This window comes from Olea europaea, chromosome 5 (assembly GCF_002742605.1).
Source record: "Olea europaea var. sylvestris chromosome 5, O_europaea_v1, whole genome shotgun sequence".
Taxonomy (NCBI): Eukaryota; Viridiplantae; Streptophyta; class Magnoliopsida; order Lamiales; family Oleaceae; genus Olea; species Olea europaea.
Genome location: NC_036241.1, coordinates 4,259,178 through 4,282,109, shown reverse-complemented (window position 1 = coordinate 4,282,109; position 22,932 = coordinate 4,259,178). Strand labels below are relative to the sequence as shown.

General features: G+C 35.0%; 1 pseudogene; it reads right to left on the bottom strand.

The window, feature by feature from the left end:
* Positions 1–558: 558 nt before the first annotated feature.
* On the bottom strand, positions 559–22,709 carry LOC111394929 (annotated as a pseudogene).
* Positions 22,710–22,932: the final 223 nt, after the last annotated feature.

Here is a 22,932-nt window from a genome sequence, read left to right as displayed (position 1 = left end):
CCTTTTTGAAATCAACGATTTGTTGTGACGTGAATCCGTCAATTAAACGATTTAGAATCATATCAAATTGTTTCAAGGCGGTTTGGTTCGGTTTGGACTTTGGTATTTTTAACTTGAGTTTGAATATGGACACTTTAGTTGCTTATTGCTCATCCAGAAACCAAACTTTCATTATTTTTACAAGCATCAGTTTGTACTGTGAATTTAATTTTGATTGATAGAGGTACTGTGGCTATATATTAGGTTAATGAGAATGCAGAAGTTAAATCCTTTAACTTGAAATCTCCTAAATATTGGAAGTTCCATTTCTCAAATATTCATCCATGAAATTCTTGTATTTGTCTCCAGCTGGATCATCTGTGTGATGTGAGGTGAAACGATAAAATCAATTATATTTGCAAATATGAAATTTGCTTTATTGTCATTTAGAAATTTATCGGTGATAATAAATAGCATTAATTCACGATATTTCGCATAAACAAATAGCAAAGAAACAAAATTCTTGTTTGTTAAACTTACAGTAGATGTACAAAAAAATCTCGCCTAGGCATCCTCACGACAAGTACCTCTACTAATCGGCGAGGCAACATTTTAAGCATTTTGTGCGATGTAAATAGACTCTAAGATCATCGATCTGCAATTCGTCGTTAACATCATCATCTAATCTTTAGGACGATCTTCAGAGTTCGAAGAAGATTCTGCCTCTTTAGTCCCGGATTCAGTCTGGGGTTCTTCTACGTCATCTTACTCCTCAACAGTTACGTCTAGGCTTATGTTGAGACTCGTCTTCACAGAGCTGTAGGTTCGGGAAGGGAAATCCTTCGGATCGTTGAGCATGAAGCCACTCTCAATCAATAGTGTTTGATACATGAGCTAGGCAGTTTGCTTTACACTTTCATCCTGCACAAAATTGCAAAATGACTATCAAGCATCTTTGCCTAAGCTTAATAGAAGTATAAAATCTACTTCTAAATAAATTTTTGTTTCAAAACATGTTTAGATATATTTACATTTTTCTTACTTTCAAGTAAAAATGTTAATTATTTACCTCGTGGTCTTTTACTAGTAGCTCACCAAGCTGCTTGATGAGCTCGGTTAATTTCGAGCAACCTCTTGCCACGCTTATATGCTTGCTTGCTCGCATCTGATATAGTTTGTGGCTGCATTATTCTCTCCATGTGTGCACTCCAATCATATTTTGAAGTTACAACTACACATTGGGTGTCAGCTAGTCGGTTGCTTATCTTTACATGGTCGATATTCTCACTGGCAAGAGCACCCTTCCACCATTTCGTCAACTCCTTGAATGATTCCTTCAGTTCCTTGTCTTTTGAATCCTTCTCGATTTTCAGTCCTTGGACACATTCTGGAATTTCTTGTCTTCATAATCCATCAGATATTGCATTAGATATTCATCCACAAGATCTGTAAAAAGAATAAGCTGGAAGGACGGTATAAAGTCAGTTTTATGAAATAGCAAAAGAAAACGCTTTAAGAATCGCAAGTCGCAACCCTTGTTTTAAGTAGAGTGCTAATATATGAATTCATACCTCGTAATTCTTCTTTGTCAGTCTTTCAAGAAACGGAGATTTTTCTCCAGTTGATCTTTGCTAGCTCCGGTTATGTAGAAGACATCCTTCTGTCCTGACTTCATTCTTGAGATGTACTGATCCAGTGTAGTCAATTTACCATCTGACTTTGTTCTGCCAAGAGGATAGCATAATATCTTAGTCTTTCAAGACAATTTATTTTGGAGCTGTAACAAATTATGTTTAAAAAAGACATCTTACGACTCAAATCATAGAAGTTTGGCCAGACGATTTCTGTTAGTTGCATCCTCAATAATACCAAGTTTAATTGATTTGCCAAATTCGTTCCAAAACTTTGTGTATTGACCTTTGTTCTCATTGCTATCACTGGATTCTTCATTATCTGCAGCATCATTAAGTTTCATAACTAAATCAGGAACCAGTAACAAACGGTAATTCGGTTGCCAGTTGCCACAGTCTACAAATACCACAGATATAAAGACATCAAACTTCTCTTTTCCATATGTTTATTTATTCTTGCCAAACCTTTCTTGTCTTTATCATTAGATTCATCTGGGTCCTCTTCATCAAGTTTGCAGATCATATCAAGGGCCTTGCGGATGAGTTTCTTCTTGATTGTTTTCAAGCTACTGTTTTGTTGTAACATTTCTCCAGATACATTAAGTGGCAAGGTGTCATAATCGACAAGTCCCTGATTCCATAGGTCACAGTAAGAATCAAGTCTTGGGCACCATATCTGCACAATAGATTGTACCCACAGGAAGTTCAGATACTTGGGAAGAAGCTCATCAAATGCATCCGAGATAAAAACCCTTCTGACATATAATTTTAAGTTGGATTTGTTTGGGTTGTAGTTACTCTCGTACAAATCGTGAGGAGCCTTAGGTGGTAAAAACAGTACGGCTTTGAATTCAACGTCCCCTTCTGCAGTGAAGTGACTCCATCCTAGGGGCTTCTCATCACTGAAATCCTGTCAACAGAAATAAGACAATTTCATCAAATAATATCAGTGTTCTAACAAGATAACAATAAGACCACAGCATTTAAGTGAATCCTGCCAAACATGATATGGAAAAAACCTTGGCCAGGGAGCCGCAGAATTTCGTCTATTCTTCTTCTGTCACCTCGTTTGGATTTCGTAGCCATATAGCTCTCACATCATTCAAAAGTTCCCACTCGTAAGTAGTTTTTTTTAACTGTCTTTGTCTTGGGTTTTCTCTCATCCTCTTCTTCCTCCCCTTCCTCATTGGATTTAGTTTCATCTGTTTACCTCATTGTGATCTAAGGTGAGAAAAATACCATGAACTAGCAAACATTTCAACATTGATACTTCATTCAAATATCAGACGAGCAGTATCAGAAAAGCAACAACTATGACAAATCAAGTATGAAGATTTCTGCAGAAATCATGCATACCTATGTCCTCTTCATCACTGGGATCTTCTTCATCAGCAGGAACCTCCTCATCCACTCCTTTGCTAGCTCAGACGTATATAGGGAAATTGATGAATTCAGAATATTTCTTCACCAGTCCCTGATAATTAGAGGTATTTGAGGAATAAGAATGTGATAAACAGATAAATTGACCAAATAAAGAAACAGGTTTATAATGAAAACAGATCAGCATATAACAGAAGGAAAATTATTTGGACACGATACTGCGGAAAACAGACTGGTAAATCAATTCAATATAAATGGATGAAAGTAGAGACCTCTTATTCAGAATTGAAAAATAAGATGAAAATGTTGAGTTGGGTATGACTTTGTGGTTGAGAACTTCAAATTTTAAGAAGTCCAAATATTAAACACATTAAACACAATGTAAGAAAGGAAAACCTTAAAACAAATTCCATCATTCATATAGTAGCGAAAATAGCTAATACTTGACCAAACTTGATGTTAAAACAAGCATTCCAAAACCATATCATGTTCTTTTCTACTTCATTTTTTGTCTGCCCGAAAGGTTAACCAAATATATTCCTTAACTATTTCTCTGATCTCCTTTCCAAATATATTCCTTAGCCATTTCTCTTATCTCACTCTCCTGGACTAGAACCTCCGCAGGAGACTCACAGAACAGTAGATCAAAAGAAAATGTGCATTATTTATGACTCTTAATAACATTTTGGAAATTAGTAGCTTTATAATTATAGGGATTCGCAGATGGAAGGAACCAGACAGAAAAAAAACAAAAATGAAATAACTGTTGAGATTTTGTGGAGATTGTACCGTGGCAAAAATCCTATAATTTAAGGATAATCCCTTAAATTAAGGATTATTATTTTCCTTATTTTTGGTATAATTATTTCCTAATTTATTAAGTTTACTCTATAAATTGTAATTTTCAGTTTTTCAATGAAAAATAGAATTGAAATACCATTCACAATATGGTATCAGAGTCGCCTGTTATTGAACCATGGAAATAAATTCAAGCTGCAGATTGAAACATTGAAAAAGTAAGAAAAAAGGGAGGAGAGAGAGAGAATTCTCCACGGATCCGCCAAAGCTTCTACAAACGTATTGGAACATTGGAAAGGTTAAAAGATTTTTGTCCACAATCCGCAATATTCTTCTATCAAAGTTCTGCAAACGTGAACAAATTGGAGATCATACCAATCTAAATACTGTCATTCATCTCCTGCTGGCACATGAAGTTGTCCAGTTAATTCATCTCCTATATTGAGTAAGTTGCTTTTCTACGTTATTGAGCAGGCTGTTTTTTCCACGTTATGGTCCGGTCCTTGCTGTTGTTCAAAATGGGTGAAAGGAATATTGGATAGTCGACTACAGGTCAATATGAAACCGTATGTAGGTATAATTTTAACTGAATCAAATTATGATGTTTGGTCACAATTAATGGAGATGCATATTGCCAAAAAGGAGAAATTGTCCTATATTCATGGTAAGAAGAAAATTCCCGCAGAAACAGATGATGGATATGAAAAATGGTATGCTGAGAATCAGAAAGTAAAGAGGTGGTTGTTGATGTCTATGACTCCACACATTATGAAGTGTTACCTACGTTTACCCACCACCCATGAAATTTGGAGTGCTCTGTCAAAGGCATTTTATAATGGAAGTGATGAGTTGCAGATTTTCATGTTAAATCAAAAGGCCTTCACCGCCAAATAAAGTTGAAAATCTCTATCTAAATACTATGGAGAGCTTACTGAAGTGTTCAGAGAATTGGATCATCGTGATAAAGTAGTAATGAAGGATCCCGAAGACGTTGCAGCATACCAAAAGTCCATTGAACGACTTAGGGTGCACATATTTCTTGCAGGATTGGATGGTGATTTTGAACAAGTTCGTGAAGAGATTCTACGCAAAGAGCCAATTCCAGATTTAGAATAATGCTACTATTTAGTTCACAAAGAAGCATTTCGCCAGGCAGCTTTAGGAGACCCTAGAAATTCATAAGCTTCTGTCATGGTGGCTCGAAACCGATGTACTTCAAATTGGTAGGATCAAACTATCGCCAACCATCCTAAGACCACGACTGGTGCGGACAAGTCCACCTACAAATGCACCCATTGCAATCAAACTGGACATACCAAAAGTTGATGTTTCAAACTTATAGGATATCCAGAATGGTGGGATCATATTCGTGCTCCAAGGAAGACAAATTCAAAGAAGACCTCCATTGCAGTAGTTGCAGAAGCAAAGCCAGAAGATGATATCGCTGAAAAAGCTTCGGCATTGGTCATAGCTGCAAATAATGGTGGTAAGGTTTTAAATATTTCTACACCTGTTTCTAATAGTGCATGGATAATTAATTCTGGTGCTACAGATCACATGACATTTGATTCTGGTGCTTATATTCTTACCAAAACAACATCAAATCGAGTGTTCTCGAAGTTCTTAGACAAGTTGGGCATTTGCAACATCTATGCACCAACTTGAGGGGGCGTGTTGAGATTTTGTAGAGATTGTACAGTTGTAAAAATCCTATAATTTAAAGATAATCCTATAAATTAAGGATTATTATTTTCCTTAGTTTTGGTATAATTAGTTTCCAAATTATATATATATATATAGTAAAAGAAAATTATATAGATGAGACTATTTATATGTATTGAAATATTCATTGGTTGTCCGCTGATTTCATTATTTTTTCGAAATCTATATATTCATCCAACAAAAATAAAATAAAGAATCGTTGTCATAACTATCTATTCTTAAATCTCAACCCCTTCAAAATCAAATATTACATCAAATCAAATAAGTACTTCTAAAATAGACAAATTAATGTTCCAATTCAAGAAATTTATTAGATATAGAAAACAATAATGCTACATGTACATTATTATTTACATCATTTTTGACATTGTGCTACGTGACAATACATGATTTGACAGTTAAAAAAACACACACATTTTTCCACCCAACACTTTTTGAAATACAATGGAATGTACACGAAAATGTACACCATAGAATGTACACTTAGCATAATTCTATAGAAAATGCACAAACGAAATGACTATACATTTCCAAAAATCTATGTTCAATATAAGAAGGTCAGAGGTTTAAAATCTAGTTTTTCAAATTAAGAGGGAAAACATTTAGAATTTAAGAAACGAATACTGAACAAGGTAAAAAATTACAGATTGACCACCTTTAATAAGCTTCCCTTTTGATCCTCCTCCAGTCTTTGGCAGAAGAGGTGAAGGAGACTCAATAGTGTAGATGAGAGATAGAAACGTGATAGAGGGACGTGATGTCTCTGATTTAGATGGATTTGGGTTAATGGGTTAAGTTTTAAATTCAATTGGCTTTAAGTTTTAGTTTTAGTTTTGTTCGGTTTGAAAATAAATCTTCTTAAGTTCTATAAATCTTGCACGTTCTTGAATGTTTATTTTTCCTTCTGCGAATTCATTGATCTTGGTGGAATAAAATTAATATTTCTAATCTTCAACAATTGGTATAAGAACTTTTGGTTTGATTGAAGGAATGATTGGTGAAGAAGGAACGTCACTGGGAATCTACAAGTTTGATGGTATGAGTTTTGCGTTATGGACGATGTGGATTTAGAATTATCTGTACAGTAAAAAAATGTACCATCCTCTTTTGAATGAAAAGAAAATGAAGGATGATGAATGAAAACTCATTGATCGTCAAATTTTAAATATTATTTGATTGACATTGTCTAAGAACGTAGGTCAAAGCATGACGGAGGAAAAAATCATGGTAGATTTGATGAAGGTATTGTCCAATATGTATGAGAAGCCATCTACCTATAACAAGTTGCATATGATGAAAAATAATTTAGTTCTATTTGGGGAGAGATTCGCAGGTGGTTGGCCGTCACACGTACAATGTCCACCTTGCCGAGTGCAGAGAAATGGATGAGAAATGAAGCACAGGGAACGACTTGGCAAAGCAAAGTTAAGAAAATTGTACTTGCTACTTCCGTTTACTACATTTGGATGGCTAGAAACAAGAAGATTTTTGAAGATCTTGTGCCACACGTTGATTGTGTTGTAAGTCGAATTAAAATGCACATATACAAAGTTATGTTCAGTATGTATCTTTATGTTTTAATTCATTATGAATCATTAGCTTTGGCCTCTTAGCTATTATAGTCTGTACACCATTTCCCATTTCTTTTTACTACCCGGGTATGCCCGGTATATTTGTAATTGACTCTTGATGTTTGTTTTGCCCGGGTATGCTCGATATACTTGTACATGAAGTTTTGATCTATAAAGTTTATATTTGCCGACCAAAAAAAAAAAATTATGTAGTTTGAAGATGGCTAATGTGCACTAGAATATTTCAATAAATTGAATACATCATCAACTAGTTGGTCTTAGTTGAGATTAAATTTGATGATATGAGGTATGCATTCTAATCTTAATGGGATCACTGCCGAATACTTGGGAACCTATGTAGCTGAGGTCAGTAACTCTATAGGCAATGCAAAACTGAAATTTAGTGATGTTTGCGATACTACTGTAGTGGAAGTCAATAGAAAAGATACTAGAAAAGGCTCGACATCGAATTCTACTCTAAAAGTTGAGAACAGAGGTAGGTGTTTCGAGAAAAATTCTAATAAAGGCAACGACGTGAAGTGGAGAAATAGTATAAGCAAGACCATGTCCTAAAAGAATGTGAAATGCTAAAACGATGGCAAGATTAGCCATACGAGGAAGAATTCCAGGGCACCAAAGAAAAACGAAGAACGAAAATGCTAATATGGTGGCTAAAGGGTACAAAATGCTCTATTATTGTCAGTTTACAGTCCTATTGATTCTTGGATGATGAATTTAGGAGTGTCTTTTTGCACCACTGCTTATCATGAGATTATAGATAACCCTATTGCTAGGAATTATGAAAAGGTATATCTTGCTGATAGAGAACATAAAGATATTGGTGGTGAAAGTAATGTCAATTTGAGGATGAAAATGAGTTTGTATGGAAAATTCATAAGGTGAAACATGTACCTAAATTGATGTGTAATCTGATCTCAGTGGGCAACTTGATGATGAAGGTCATAATATGATTTTCGGTGTTGGTGCTTGAAAAGTCACTGAGGGAGTCATGATTTTTTTTTCTCGACGAAATAAATCTGGAACTCTTTACATAACTTTCAATTGTAGATATAAGGATCTAGTTTCTGATTCAGCTGTTAGTTCTGATTTGTGGCACTGTAGGCTGAGATACATGAGTGGGAAGTGAACGAAAGTGTTTCGGGTATAAATGGAAGCTATCGAGACTGAACCATGTTGAACACATTTATGTGATGGATGTATTTTCGACAAATAGAAAATGCTTAGTTTTTCTAAAATCAGAAAGGAGCCAAAAGTTTCAAAATTAGGGTTGATTCGTACAAATGAATTTGAACGTTCAATTGTTACATTCCTTAGAGGCTCCAATTATTATGTAACAAACTTTGATTACTCAAGCAGGATGGTAAGCATTCATTTCTAGAAGAATAAATCTAATTCTTTAATGCCGTCAAGAATGGAAAGCGATGGTTGAAAATAAGACATATTTGTAGTCAGATAATGGAAAAGAGTATATAGATGATGATTTTAAAAAGTATTGTGCTGACAATGAAATCAAAATGAAGAAAACCATTCCGGGAATACCTCAATAAAATGGTATGGCCGAAAAATGAATAAGACTTTAAATGAAAGTGTCGAAAGTATGAGATTACATATAAGGTTACAAAAGATATTTTGGGCTAAGACTGTTACTATGCAGGTTATGTGATCAAAAGATACCATTCAACACCATTGCATTGCAATATATCAAAGAGGTTTGGAATAGTAAAGAGGCAAACCTTTCACATTTGATTGCTTTTGGTAGAATAGAATTAAAATTTCTAATTCTCAACGGATCTGGGCTAGGCCTATAGCATAGTCCAATCCTTCCCTAAATTTGTCACAATATTCAACCCCCGTTTTCTCTCTTTAAAAAATATATATATATATTTAACGTTCTCATACTCATTTTCAATCACATATTTATATAATAAAATATTTTGCACTTAAGTCCAAAACATTTCTTACTTTTTAACTATATATTTTCCAAAAAAAAAAAATATATTCAAGACGTTTTTTTTCCTCAATGATAGCCATCAAATAGGGCTCAATAATAACATAGCCAACTACAAAACCCATTTTATCTCTATCTAAATACTATGGAGAGCTTACTGAAGTGTTCAGAGAATTGGATCATCGTGATAAAGTAGTAATGAAGGATCCCGAAGACGTTGCAGCATACCAAAAGTCCATTGAACGACTTAGGGTGCACATATTTCTTGCAGGATTGGATGGTGATTTTGAACAAGTTCGTGAAGAGATTCTACGCAAAGAGCCAATTCCAGATTTAGAATAATGCTACTATTTAGTTCACAAAGAAGCATTTCGCCAGGCAGCTTTAGGAGACCCTAGAAATTCATAAGCTTCTGTCATGGTGGCTCGAAACCGATGTACTTCAAATTGGTAGGATCAAACTATCGCCAACCATCCTAAGACCACGACTGGTGCGGACAAGTCCACCTACAAATGCACCCATTGCAATCAAACTGGACATACCAAAAGTTGATGTTTCAAACTTATAGGATATCCAAAACGGTGGGATCATATTCGTGCTCCAAGGAAGACAAATTCAAAGAAGACCTCCATTGCAGTAGTTGCAGAAGCAAAGCCAGAAGATGATATCGCTGAAAAAGCTTCGGCATTGGTCATAGCTGCAAATAATGGTGGTAAGGTTTTAAATATTTCTACACCTGTTTCTAATAGTGCATGGATAATTAATTCTGGTGCTACAGAACACATGACATTTGATTCTAGATAGGTCTCCACCCTTAATCCATCCTTACAAAAATTTGTCTCTACTGCTAATGGTACCTCAACCCCAATTATTGGGGAAGGATCTTTGACTCTCACTAATAATTTGAGTTTAGATTCTGTTTTAGTTGTCCCATCCTTAGACTATAATCTTCTATCGGTTTCACAAATAACTGCAGCTTTATCTTGTGTTGTAATTTTTTGACCTGTATTTTGTGTGTTTAAGGATAGCCGAACAAAGCAGACGATTGTGTTGTAATTTTTTGACCTGTATTTTGTGTGTTTAAGGATAGCCGAACAAAGCAGACGATTGGTTACGGTATTAAAAAGAGAAAGCTGTATTACTTGGATTTGGTGCCAAGGAGTTCAGATAGGTTACACCAAGCTTTGACAACAGATTACACTGAGGGAAAGAAGAAGAAATTTGAGATTTGGCTATGGCATCGACGTCTAGGGCATGCTTCCTTTGGTTATTTGAAAAAATTATTTCCTAGTTTATTTGCAAAATTTGATATTTTTAGTTTTCAATGTGATGTTTGTGAACTAGCAAAGAGCCATCGAACTACTTTCCATTATGCTTGAATAAAAGTCCACTTCCTTGTATGGTTATACATTCTAATGTCTAGGGTCCATCAAAAGTTTCTACTTTGGGTGGATCACATTGGTTTGTTACTTTTGTTGATGATTACACAAGGATGACTTGGTTGTATTTGATGACATCCAAAGGAGAAGTGAACTCTTTATTTCAAAATTTTCATGAAATGGTTAAAACACAGTACAATGCACAGATTCGAGTTCTCCGTAATGATAATGGTAGAGAATACCAGAGTTTCAAACTTTAGCAGTATTTGGAAGCACGTGGGATTATTCACCAAACTACTTGTTTCGACTCGCCCCAACAGAATGGTGTTGCAGAACGGAAAAATCGACATTTATTGGAAGTAGTTTGTACATCATTAATAGAAGCCCATATGCCATCATCCTATTGGGGAGAAGCACTTAGCTCAGCAGTACATTTAATCAATTGGATACCCTCCAGCTTCACTAACTTTCAGACACCGCTCCAAACTCTTAATGATGCAGTTGTTGTTCCAGCTATCCCTAATTTACCATCTCGTGTCTTTGGTTGTGTAGCATTTGTACACATCCATAAACATCAACACCACAAGTTGGCTCCTCGAGCGCTGCAATGTGTTTTTGTAGGCTATACTACCAATAAAAAGGGATACATATGTTATCACCCTCCAACTCAACGAATGTTTATCTCTATGGATATTGTTTTCCATGAAGAGATGATGTATTTTTCTTTCAAGCCTAAATTTCAAGGGGAAGAGCAGAGAGAAATTCAAACTCTAAATCTCCATGACTACAATTATCAAACTTTTGATGACAGCCAATACCCAACTTTCGGTGATCAAAATATGGGCAACTTGGATGAAGGTGAAATAACTTTGGATTAAAGTGGTGATGAATGTCAAGAGACTGAAAATGTAGCTTCTTCTCAAACTCCGTCTTTGTTTGAATTTGAGCCAGTCGTAGCTGATATACCTAACCAATTGCCCACTGAGTATGTTCAGAATTTATTGTCTGAGCCACTCAAAAATAGTTACCTGAGCGTCACACGAGAGGTATTCCTAAACCTAAATATGAACTCAATCTTTCTAGTAAAGTTAAGTATCCTGTGAGTCAGTACGTGTCTAACCATCGGTTGTCGGAATCGAATTTGTCATTTGTGAATCAATTATCTGATGTATCTATTCCTAACAGTATGCAGCAAGCCTTAGCTAATCCAAGATGGAGAACAGCTTTGAACGAGAAAATGAAATCTTTAAAAAAAAAAATGAAACATGGGAACTTGTCGATCTTCCACCAGGAAAGAAACCAGTTGGATGTCGATGGATCTTCAGCATGAAGTATAATACTAATGGCACAATTGAACGATTTAAAGCAAGACTGGTGGCAAAAGGTTACACTTAGACCTCTGGGATTGATTACACTAAGACATTTGCACCCAGAGCCAAAATCAAAACAGTTCGAGTATTATTATCTTTAGCTACAAACATGGATTGGCCATTACTACCGTTTGACATAAAGAACGTTTTTTTGCACGGTGAATTATCTGAAGAAGTCTACATGGATCTCCCACCTGGGTGTGTGATACCAGAACGATCTAGTCAAAAGGTGTGCAGGTTGAAGAAATCATTATATGTGTTAAAGCAATCCCCGAGAGCATGGTTTGGAAAATTCACTAAGTCTATGATAGCCTTTGGCTATCATCAAAGCAATTCAAACCACACTCTATTTTTGAAAAAGCAACCTGGTATAATTACTGCACTTATTGTATATGTGGATGACATGATAGTTACAGGGAATGATCCTAAAGAGATGAAGGCTCTACAAAATTACTTGTCTACAAGATTCGAAATGAAAGATCTAGGTCAGTTGAAATATTTTCTTGGAATAGAAGTGTCTCGATCTAATAAAGAGATATTTCTATCCAAAAGAAAGTATGCCTTAGATCTATTACAAGAAACTGGTATGTTGGCATGTCAACCAACAGATACACCAGTAGAAGAAGGTCTGAAGTTGTGCACAGAGTCCAACCAAATACCAACTGATAAGGTTAGATATCAAAGACTTGTAGGAAGATTGATATACCTATGCATTGAGTATTGTCACACACAAGACCAGATCTAGCCTATGCATTGAGCATTGTCAATCAATTTATTCATAATCCTGAAGAACAACATATGAATGCAGTAATGTGAATTTTGAGGTATTTGAAGGGTGGTCCGGGAAAAGGAATTGTGTTTACGAAAAACACAGAATATCAAAACATAGATGCATACACTAATGCTAATTGAGCTGGAGCTATAGGTGATAGATGGTCTACTTCTGGTTACTTTACCTTTCTAGGTGGTAACCTCGTTACATGGGGAAGCAAGAAACAAAGTGTTGTTGCCCGTTCAAGTACAGAAGCTGAATTTAGAAGAATAGCCCTTGGATTTTGTGAAGCCTTGTGGTTAAAACTTCTCTTGCAAGATTTGGGTTATCAATCTACACAACCAATTCGACTATACTGTGACAATAAAGCATCATGTGATATTGCCCATAACTCAGTTCAACATGATCGACGAACCATTTCGAGATAGACAAATTTTTCATTGAGGAAAAATTGGAGGAAAAAATTGTTGAATTACCTAAGATTCGATCTAAAGACCAATTGGCTTATATTCTTACCAAAACAACATCAAATCGAGTGTTCTCGAAGTTCTTAGACAAGTTGGGCATTTGCAACATCTATGCACCAACTTGAGGGGGCGTGTTGAGATTTTGTAGAGATTGTACAGTTGTAAAAATCCTATAATTTAAAGATAATCCGCCAAAGCTTCTACAAACGTGTTGGAACATTGGAAAGGTTAAAAGATTTTTGTCCACAATCCGCAATATTCTTCTATCAAAGTTCTGCAAACGTGAACAAATTGGAGATCATACCAATCTAAATACTGTCATTCATCTCCTGCTGGCACATGAAGTTGTCCAGTTAATTCATCTCCTATATTGAGTAAGTTGCTTTTCTACGTTATTGAGCAGGCTGTTTTTTCCACGTTATGGTCCGGTCCTTGCTGTTGTTCAAAATGGGTGAAAGGAATATTGGATAGTCGACTACAGGTCAATATGAAACCGTATGTAGGTATAATTTTAACTGAATCAAATTATGATGTTTGGTCACAATTAATGGAGATGCATATTGCCAAAAAGGAGAAATTGTCCTATATTCATGGTAAGAAGAAAATTCCCGCAGAAACAGATGATGGATATGAAAAATGGTATGCTGAGAATCAGAAAGTAAAGAGGTGGTTGTTGATGTCTATGACTCCACACATTATGAAGTGTTACCTACGTTTACCCACCACCCATGAAATTTGGAGTGCTCTGTCAAAGGCATTTTATAATGGAAGTGATGAGTTGCAGATTTTCATGTTAAATCAAAAGGCCTTCACCGCCAAATAAAGTTGAAAATCTCTATCTAAATACTATGGAGAGCTTACTGAAGTGTTCAGAGAATTGGATCATCGTGATAAAGTAGTAATGAAGGATCCCGAAGACGTTGCAGCATACCAAAAGTCCATTGAACGACTTAGGGTGCACATATTTCTTGCAGGATTGGATGGTGATTTTGAACAAGTTCGTGAAGAGATTCTACGCAAAGAGCCAATTCCAGATTTAGAATAATGCTACTATTTAGTTCACAAAGAAGCATTTCGCCAGGCAGCTTTAGGAGACCCTAGAAATTCATAAGCTTCTGTCATGGTGGCTCGAAACCGATGTACTTCAAATTGGTAGGATCAAACTATCGCCAACCATCCTAAGACCACGACTGGTGCGGACAAGTCCACCTACAAATGCACCCATTGCAATCAAACTGGACATACCAAAAGTTGATGTTTCAAACTTATAGGATATCCAAAACGGTGGGATCATATTCGTGCTCCAAGGAAGACAAATTCAAAGAAGACCTCCATTGCAGTAGTTGCAGAAGCAAAGCCAGAAGATGATATCGCTGAAAAAGCTTCGGCATTGGTCATAGCTGCAAATAATGGTGGTAAGGTTTTAAATATTTCTACACCTGTTTCTAATAGTGCATGGATAATTAATTCTGGTGCTACAGATCACATGACATTTGATTCTGGTGCTTATATTCTTACCAAAACAACATCAAATCGAGTGTTCTCGAAGTTCTTAGACAAGTTGGGCATTTGCAACATCTATGCACCAACTTGAGGGGGCGTGTTGAGATTTTGTAGAGATTGTACAGTTGTAAAAATCCTATAATTTAAAGATAATCCTATAAATTAAGGATTATTATTTTCCTTAGTTTTGGTATAATTAGTTTCCAAATTTACTAGGTTTACTATATAAATTGTAATCTTCGATTTTTCGATGAAAAATAGAATTGCAATACCATTCACAATATTAACAACACTAGTCATAGGAGGACAGCTGATTTAGGGTTCTTTTCAACTAGCTGAATCCAATTTCCAGTAGTAACCAAATATGCTTTTTCATATTTTAGATGTAGATAGCACAAAATTGCGTTCTTTACCAAGTCACTTGTACCGTTAGTAGAAATAAAGAAAGACAAAGAGAAAAATCTGCACAATCCATAGCTTGTATTTTAATTAAAAAAGAATCTGATAAGAAATCATTAAAGTAATTAAAGAACTCGACCCTTGTACCTCCCCCACCCACTCTCTAAGATGAAATATGCCACTCTCCTGTCTCCAATTTCCATTCAAGAACACTGAAGCACTACAAATTTAACTAGTTGTTTAAGGATATAGAGCGAGCAAGTTTGAGTTATGTGAGGCATAAGTCCATATTTTCCTGAATGCTTAGAGTTCAACCTTTTCGTATTGGAATACGTTCACATAAGTGTACCTAATTTCATGTAGTTCACACTAGAAAAGAACTTCAATGGTTCCATGAAAGCATTATTATTTATTAGGGTTTTCGTGCTGTAAAGCACAGTGGAGAGAAAACTCAATCTCCTTAGGATAATCAGAGCCCAAATTAGAACAACCTTCCAGGCTTAAATATGAAAAGTCTGAGGCAAAGTTCGGGATAATTTCCATACCCTGCCAGAACACTCCTAGTGTGTTCTAGTTGGGCAAGCTTGTTTTAATTTGTGGTCATGTTTGTCATTTTGATAAAAGCTGAAGTCATAGAAAATTAAAAAATCCAAAAAAATCTAAAATATGCAGAGAATAATTGAGATATCAAAGTAGCGAAAAATTGAAGCTTAGCTTGGATAGGTTGAAGGGGGTGAGTTTTAGCATAAGGGTACTAAATACTAGATATAATAGCTCTACAAGAAGGCTTCCAAACATAAAAAAATGCTCTCGTACTTCTTCAAAATTGCAAAAGGATAATGATATTCATAAGATAAATAAAAAAATTTCTTGGTCAACTCTCACAGCTGTTATGTTTTAAAACTTAAAACATTTGGATCGATCTTGGGAAAAACCATTAAAGAACTGCAGAAATTAAAGAAAATTAACACAAGATATGTTTTGCCCTTTTAAAAGGGCCCGGATGTTCGGTTTTGCAACCTAATCACCCGTTGAGCATCTCTCACAAAATTAAGCTCTAGATCCACTAATAACGAACAAGAACCGCGTACAAATGTACGAAGAAATTGGAAATTTCTTCGAGTTTTTCTTGCCTCTTGACACTACAACACAACACTGCTATCACTCTCACAGGTCGCACAAAACAACCATTTCTCTACACAAAGAACAGAATATTATCAATCACAAAGATCGATTTCATCTAACACAACCAAACCTTAGTTTTCACTCAGAAAATGAAGGACAGAGAGTAAGACAAAGAGACACAAAGAATTCTCTAGAATATGAATGAAAAAGCCAAGACCCAGTGTGTAAGTATCCGTATTCATCCAAACAATCAGAGGGCAGAGATTTAGCCACGTGTACGGCTAATTTTAATTCTTGAATAGGCGTTTTTTATCAAAACACGATTTTATCAAGCTTGAAATGACCGCAGCAACCCGGTGGAGCATTTGGCCCAATTTACAGAGGCCCACGAAGCCAAGAATCATGTGAGGCAGCTCACAAATAATTAACAATCTCCACCTTACTGAACTGATTCTTATTATTTACTAATGGATCTAGATACTACATCAACTTGAGTTCATTTGCTCGAAGTACCTGTAAAAAGAAAAAATTAGTTAAACCTTATCAACAGAAACTTATTACAAATTCTGTATTTATCATATCATGTGATATTTAGAATTTTCAAACAATTCTTAAATTTATTTAGAGGCAACACCTTAGTGCCCAAGTCAACAGGATTAAATTCTATGGAAATTTTAACCAACTTTATCAAAAAAATTTCTACCATATTTCGTACAAAATGAAATTTTATGTCTACATGCTTAGTTCGATCATGATATACAGGGTTTTTACTAAGATGTATGGCATTTTGATTATCTGCATATATACTAACAGAATCATTTGCAAAACCAATTTCATTAATTAAGCCTCTCAGCCAAATGCTTTCTTTAACAGCATCACATGCTGCAATATTCTGCTTCCGTAGAAGATAAGGCAACTAATTTTTGTGTAAGAAGAAGTAGATCTTCTTTTATCTAAGTCACCAGCAAAATCTGAGTATGTATACCCTTTCAGTTTTATCTCTTCATTGCCCTTTTTTTACATTAATCCTAAATCAGACGATCCTTTCAAGTACCTTAACATCCATTTCATGGCAAGCCGATGTGTTTCACCAGCATTAGCCATAAACCTACTTAATACACTAATTCCATATGCTAGGTCAGGCCTGGTGCAAACCATGAGGTACATTATGGAACCTACTGTGTTGGAATAAGGTATTTTCTCCATTCTCCTTAGTTCATCATTTGTTTTAGGTGATTGTTCATTTGACAACTTAAAATGATTAGCAATTGGAAGAGTGACAGGTTTACATTCTAACATAGAAAGTTTTTCAAGAATTTTCTCCACATAGGACCCTTGTTTTAGTGTTAGTATGTAGTTATTCCTGTCTCTATCTATCTCCATTCCAAGAATTCTTTTAGCTTGTCCTAAATCTTTCATTTTGAATTCTGATTTTAACTTTGATTTAACAAATTCAATCTCAGTTTTATCATGACAAGCTAGCAACATATCATCAACATACAATATAAGATATATAGATTCAGCTTCACCTGAACCTTTGTAGAACAAACATGAATCATAGTTACTTTTCACAAAGCTTAAAGTTTGCACAAAAGAATTAAATTTCAAATACCATTGTCTAGGGGCTTGTTTAAGCCCATAAAGTGATTTCTTTAACAGGCAAACTTTATCTAATTTAGATTTTACTTCAAATCCTTCAGGTTGATTCATGTATATAGTCTCATCAAAGTCACCATTCAGAAATGTTGTTTTAACATCAAGTTGTTCCAATTCCCAGTTAAAGTGAGTAGTTAGAGCCAATAGGATTCTGATTGTAGTATATTTGGCAACTGGGGAAAATATTTCATTGTAATCCACTCCTTCCCTTTGAGTGAAACCTTTGGCCACAAGTCTGACCTTATACCTCTTATTTTCTGTATTTGAGTCTCCTTCTTTTATTTTAAAAATCAATTTACAGTCTACAACCTTTTGATTTTTAGGTCTATTAACTAAAATCCAAGTTTTATTTTTAACAAGTGAATTCATTTCCTCATTCATGGCTTCCTTCCAAAGCTTAGAATCAGGACATTTAATGGCTTCATCAAAGGATGTAGGTTCTGAATTTAAAGAATCAAGAGCAGAAGATAGAGTGACAAATTTTTCACTATTAAACCTGCTAGAGGGAATTATGGTTCTTCTTTCCCTATCTCCAGTTAACTGGTAATCAGTAAGAGTATTATCTGATATTTCAACTTCATTTTCAGATTCATCATGCTCATTACTTATTTCAGATTGAACAAGCTCCGTCTCAAAATTATCATCTTGATTTACAGCATTCTATGTTTGGGTTTCCATGATGGTTTGTTTAACAAGTGCATATCCAAGAGTTTTAGGGTCTCCAGATTTGATACAAGGCATGTCATTTTCATTAAAAATTACATCTCTGCTTATTATAAATTTAAAACCATTTTGTTCTTTAACCCACAGCCTATAACCTTTTGTTTCCTCCCCATATCCCGAGAAAACACATTTTTGGGATCTAGGTTCTAGTTTGCCTTCATTTTTGTGAGAATAGGCAGCACATCTAAACACTTTGAGTTTGTTATAGTAAGGTGTTTTTCCAAACTACAACTTTTCAGGGACTTGACAATCAATAGCACTGGATGGACTTCTATTTATTAGAAAAGTTGAAGTATTTAGGGCTTCACCCCAGAAAAACTTAAGGAGACCAGAACTGTACAACATACTTCTAACTTTTTCCAAAAGAGTCATATTCATTCTCTCAGCAACTCCATTTTGTTGAGGTGTGTATGTTACAGTTCTATGTCTAAGAATTCCAAATTCTTTACAAAATGAATTAAATTCAAGGTTACAAAATTCAAGTCTATTATCAGTTTTCAGTGCTTTGATTTTCTTGTTCGTTTGATTTTCAATCATAGACTTCCATTGTTTGAAAATCAGAAAAGTATCAGACTTTTGTTTTAAGAGAAAAGTCCATATTTTTCTTGAAAAATCATCTACTATCAGTAGATAGAACCTAAATCTACTAAGTGTATTTACTGATGCTGGACCCCACAGATCAGCATGTAAGTAATCTAAGATTGAAGTGGATTTATGGATTCCAGTTTTGAAAGTCAGTCTTTTCTGTTTTCCAACAGTACAATTTTCACAAAAGTTTAATTTTTCAATATTATCAATTCCAAAACATCCAAGTTTGTTTAAAATGATTAGACCTTTCCCTGAAATGTGCCCCAATCTTTTATGCCAAATTAATGACTTATCAGAAGCATGATTTGAGGCTGTGGTACAATGGCTTATTACTGGTTCAGCAGAAATTGTATAAATGCCATTTATTTTTGAAGAGGAAATAATACATATGTTTCCTAAAGATAATCTCAAAAGACTCTTGTGTATAGTGATGTTGTATTTTTCATCCAATTCTCCCGGGAATATTAGATTCCTTTTCAATTCAAGAATATATCTAGCATTTTCTAGTTCAAGGGTATAGTTTTCAGTTAACATCAATTTTATCTTCCCAATACCCTTAATTTGACAACTCATGTCATTGCCCATCTGAATTTGTCCTCCATTGAGATTGACAAACTCAGAAAATCACTCTTTAGTAGGGCACATATGGAAGGTACAACCAGAGTCTAAGACCCATTCTTTTGAATCCCTCCTTTGGGTGTTCACAAGAACAACCCCCTAAATATCAGGTTCATTATTGTAGGCTACTGCTGCAGAACCATCAGTGTTGTTTTTATATTTCATATCTGAGATTTTCTTAAAGCAATTCTTTATCAAGTGTCCAGTTTTGCCATAGTAATAGCATTTTCTAATCTAGTTCTTTGGTTTTACTTGATTTTTGTTCTTATCTCTATTTCTATTATTCTGAAATTTACCTTTCTTGGTTGAATTAAAGTTGTACTAGATCTGTTTCTTATTTTGATTCAATTTCTCTTTCATATATAGCCATTCACCAAACTTAGAGTCTTTTGACTCGGTTTTCATTTCAAGTTTCTTATTTCTAAGGGCTGCAGTTATGATATCTACTGTAAGAGTCTGCCCCCCCATATTCTAAAGCATTTCTAATGTCTTTATATTTTTCACTTGGAGAGTTTAATAAGGCAACTACTTGTTGGTCACTAGAGATCTCCTCATCACAGTTATCTAAGTCCTGAATCAATTTAGTGAATTTATCTAAATTTTCTTCTAGGCCAGAAGAGGGATCAAATCTGAAATTGTAAAATTGCCTAAGGAGGTAACATTTATTAGGCATGGACTTAGTTAAGTAAAGAGTTCCTAGTTTTGTCCATAGAGTCTCAGCAGAATTGGCTTCTGCAAAAGTGGAAGCTTCTGCAGAGGCAGTTTTTCCTACTTTTCTAATTACATTGTCTGATAGATGAAGAAAAATAATACTCCATACAATGTCATCTAATTCTTTCCTCCTATATGCACTAATTTCAACAGCCCATGACCCATCTAGGGCTGCAGCACATCTTTGCTACAGTAAGAGGGCTCTCATCTTCTGGCGCCAGAGAGTGAAATCTCCAATGTCATTCCATGTCTCTATGTCTAACTTATATGAAGTGGACATGATGACAAATATAATTGAATAGCATGCAATTATGCAATATACAGTATGAGTGATTCAAGTAAGTAAGATAAACAACAAGACAATTTTATTTTCTGAATTTAACTACCTTATTTATAGGCTTTGCAATTAACTAGAACACTATCTAAATGAAAAAAATGGTCTAGAATTATACCATGAAACTGAAATCTTAAAATTTCAGTTTAGGAGTGATCATACTTAAGCCAGGAAGGAAACAGGTTGCACTGCACATTGCACTGATAAATGTATTTCCAAAACTCGGAGTCAACTCAGCAGGGACCGGAGCGAGTCAACTTAACTTGCCAAACTCAGTACGAGTTAGAACACCTAGTTGAAACTCAGTTGCAATTTAACTCAACTCGCCAAACTCAGTACGAGTTAACCAGTTGAACTCAATTATGAGTCAACTCAAGAAAAATTCAAAAAATAGAGGAGCAGACCTTAAGGATCGGATTTTTCAATTTCATTTACAGAAAACCAACCGATTTCAACTAAGGAAGGGTTTCGAATCTTTAGTTACAAGTTTTGTACGCAATCCAATTAACAAAAAAAATTCAGAGTTTTAAAAAAAAACTTTATAACAAAACTTGAACCTAGGGTTCCAAAAATAATAGATCTGAAATTTGAGAGGAAAAAAATTAAGAAAAAATCAAGAAACCGGCTCTGATACCACTGTTATGTTTTAAAACTTAAAACATTTGGATCGATCTTGGGAAAAACCATTAAAGAACTGCAAAAATTAAAGAAAATTAACACAAGATATGTTTTGCCCTTTTAAAAGGGCCCGGATGTTCGATTTTGCAACCTAATCACCCGTTGAACATCTCTCACAAGATTAAGCTCTAGATCCACTAATAACGAACAAGAACCGTGTACAAATGTACGAAGAAATTGGAAATTTCTTCGAGTTTTTCTTGCCTCTTGACACTACAACACAACACTGCTATCACTCTCACAGGTCCCACAAAACAACCATTTCTCTACACAAAGAACAGAATATTATCAATCACAAAGATTGATTTCATCTAACATAGCCAAACCCTAGTTTTCACTCAGAAAACGAAGGACGGAGAGAACGACAGAGAGTAAGACGAAGAGACACAAAGAATTCTCTAGAATATGAATGAAAACCCCAAGACCCAGTGTGTAAGTATCCGTATTCATCCAAACAATCAAAGGGCAGAGATTTAGCCACGTGTACGTCTAATTCTAATTCTTAAAGAGGCATTTTTATCAAAACACAATTTTATCAAGCTTGAAATAACCACAGCACTCGGTGGAGCATTTGGCCCAATTTACAGAGGCCCATGAAGCCAAGAATCATGTGAGGCAGCCCACAAATAATTAACAACAGCTAATCTTCATTGTTAAATTGTTGACGTGAAACAGATATACGACAAATACTTAATCACCCAGCAGTCAATTAACATACATATCTACCTTTAATTTGAACTCGTCCAACTACTCCTGAGCTTTATCTCTTTGGTGCAATCTGATTTAAGTTCCACAACCAAGTGGCACATTCCCAGTATTCTCTGAAATGGCAAAAGCTCCGTCTGCCTTTGACTTCCATACATGCCTGAAAGCAGTCACATTTTTGAAAAATTATTTATATTGTTAATGATTTCCTTCAAGATAACAACTGAAACTTTAAAATCTATCAAAAATATAAAAAAAAAACTCTAACAAACATACTGTTTATCATCATTATGCTTGCTAATCACTTCAACATAATCAGCAACAAGATATGCCAAGTAGAATCCAACACAAATTGCCCAATAAGGTTAAGGTCTCCACTTGTCTACATTTTTTTCACAAATGTTGTATAGACAACAAAAGTATTATTGTTATCGTATTAGCAACAGCAAGAAACAAACTTCAAGCTTCAACTTCCACATCTTGCATAGTCTCATCTACTCATCCCATAGGTACCAGAAGTTCTGGACTTGGCAATGGTTCCCAAATTCTTGATTAAATCCACCTTTGTCATTCCAATCCCTCTATCACGGATAGAGAGAATTTTATTTTCTTTGTTTAACTTCATCTGCATTTCATCAATTCATAACTTCAAAGATCAGTCATGTTGCTAAATTTGCAGAATCTCCATGAAAAGGCTCTAGAATTCAAAATTATCACTTTCTTCAACAAACAGTCATCAAATTATGAATGCTGTGGCAGGAAGGTTAACCGTTAGAATTAAAATTTAATTAAACTAGTTTTAATGACATTTCTTCCGATTAGATAGGTTGAACATCCCTAATTGAGTCAAAAGA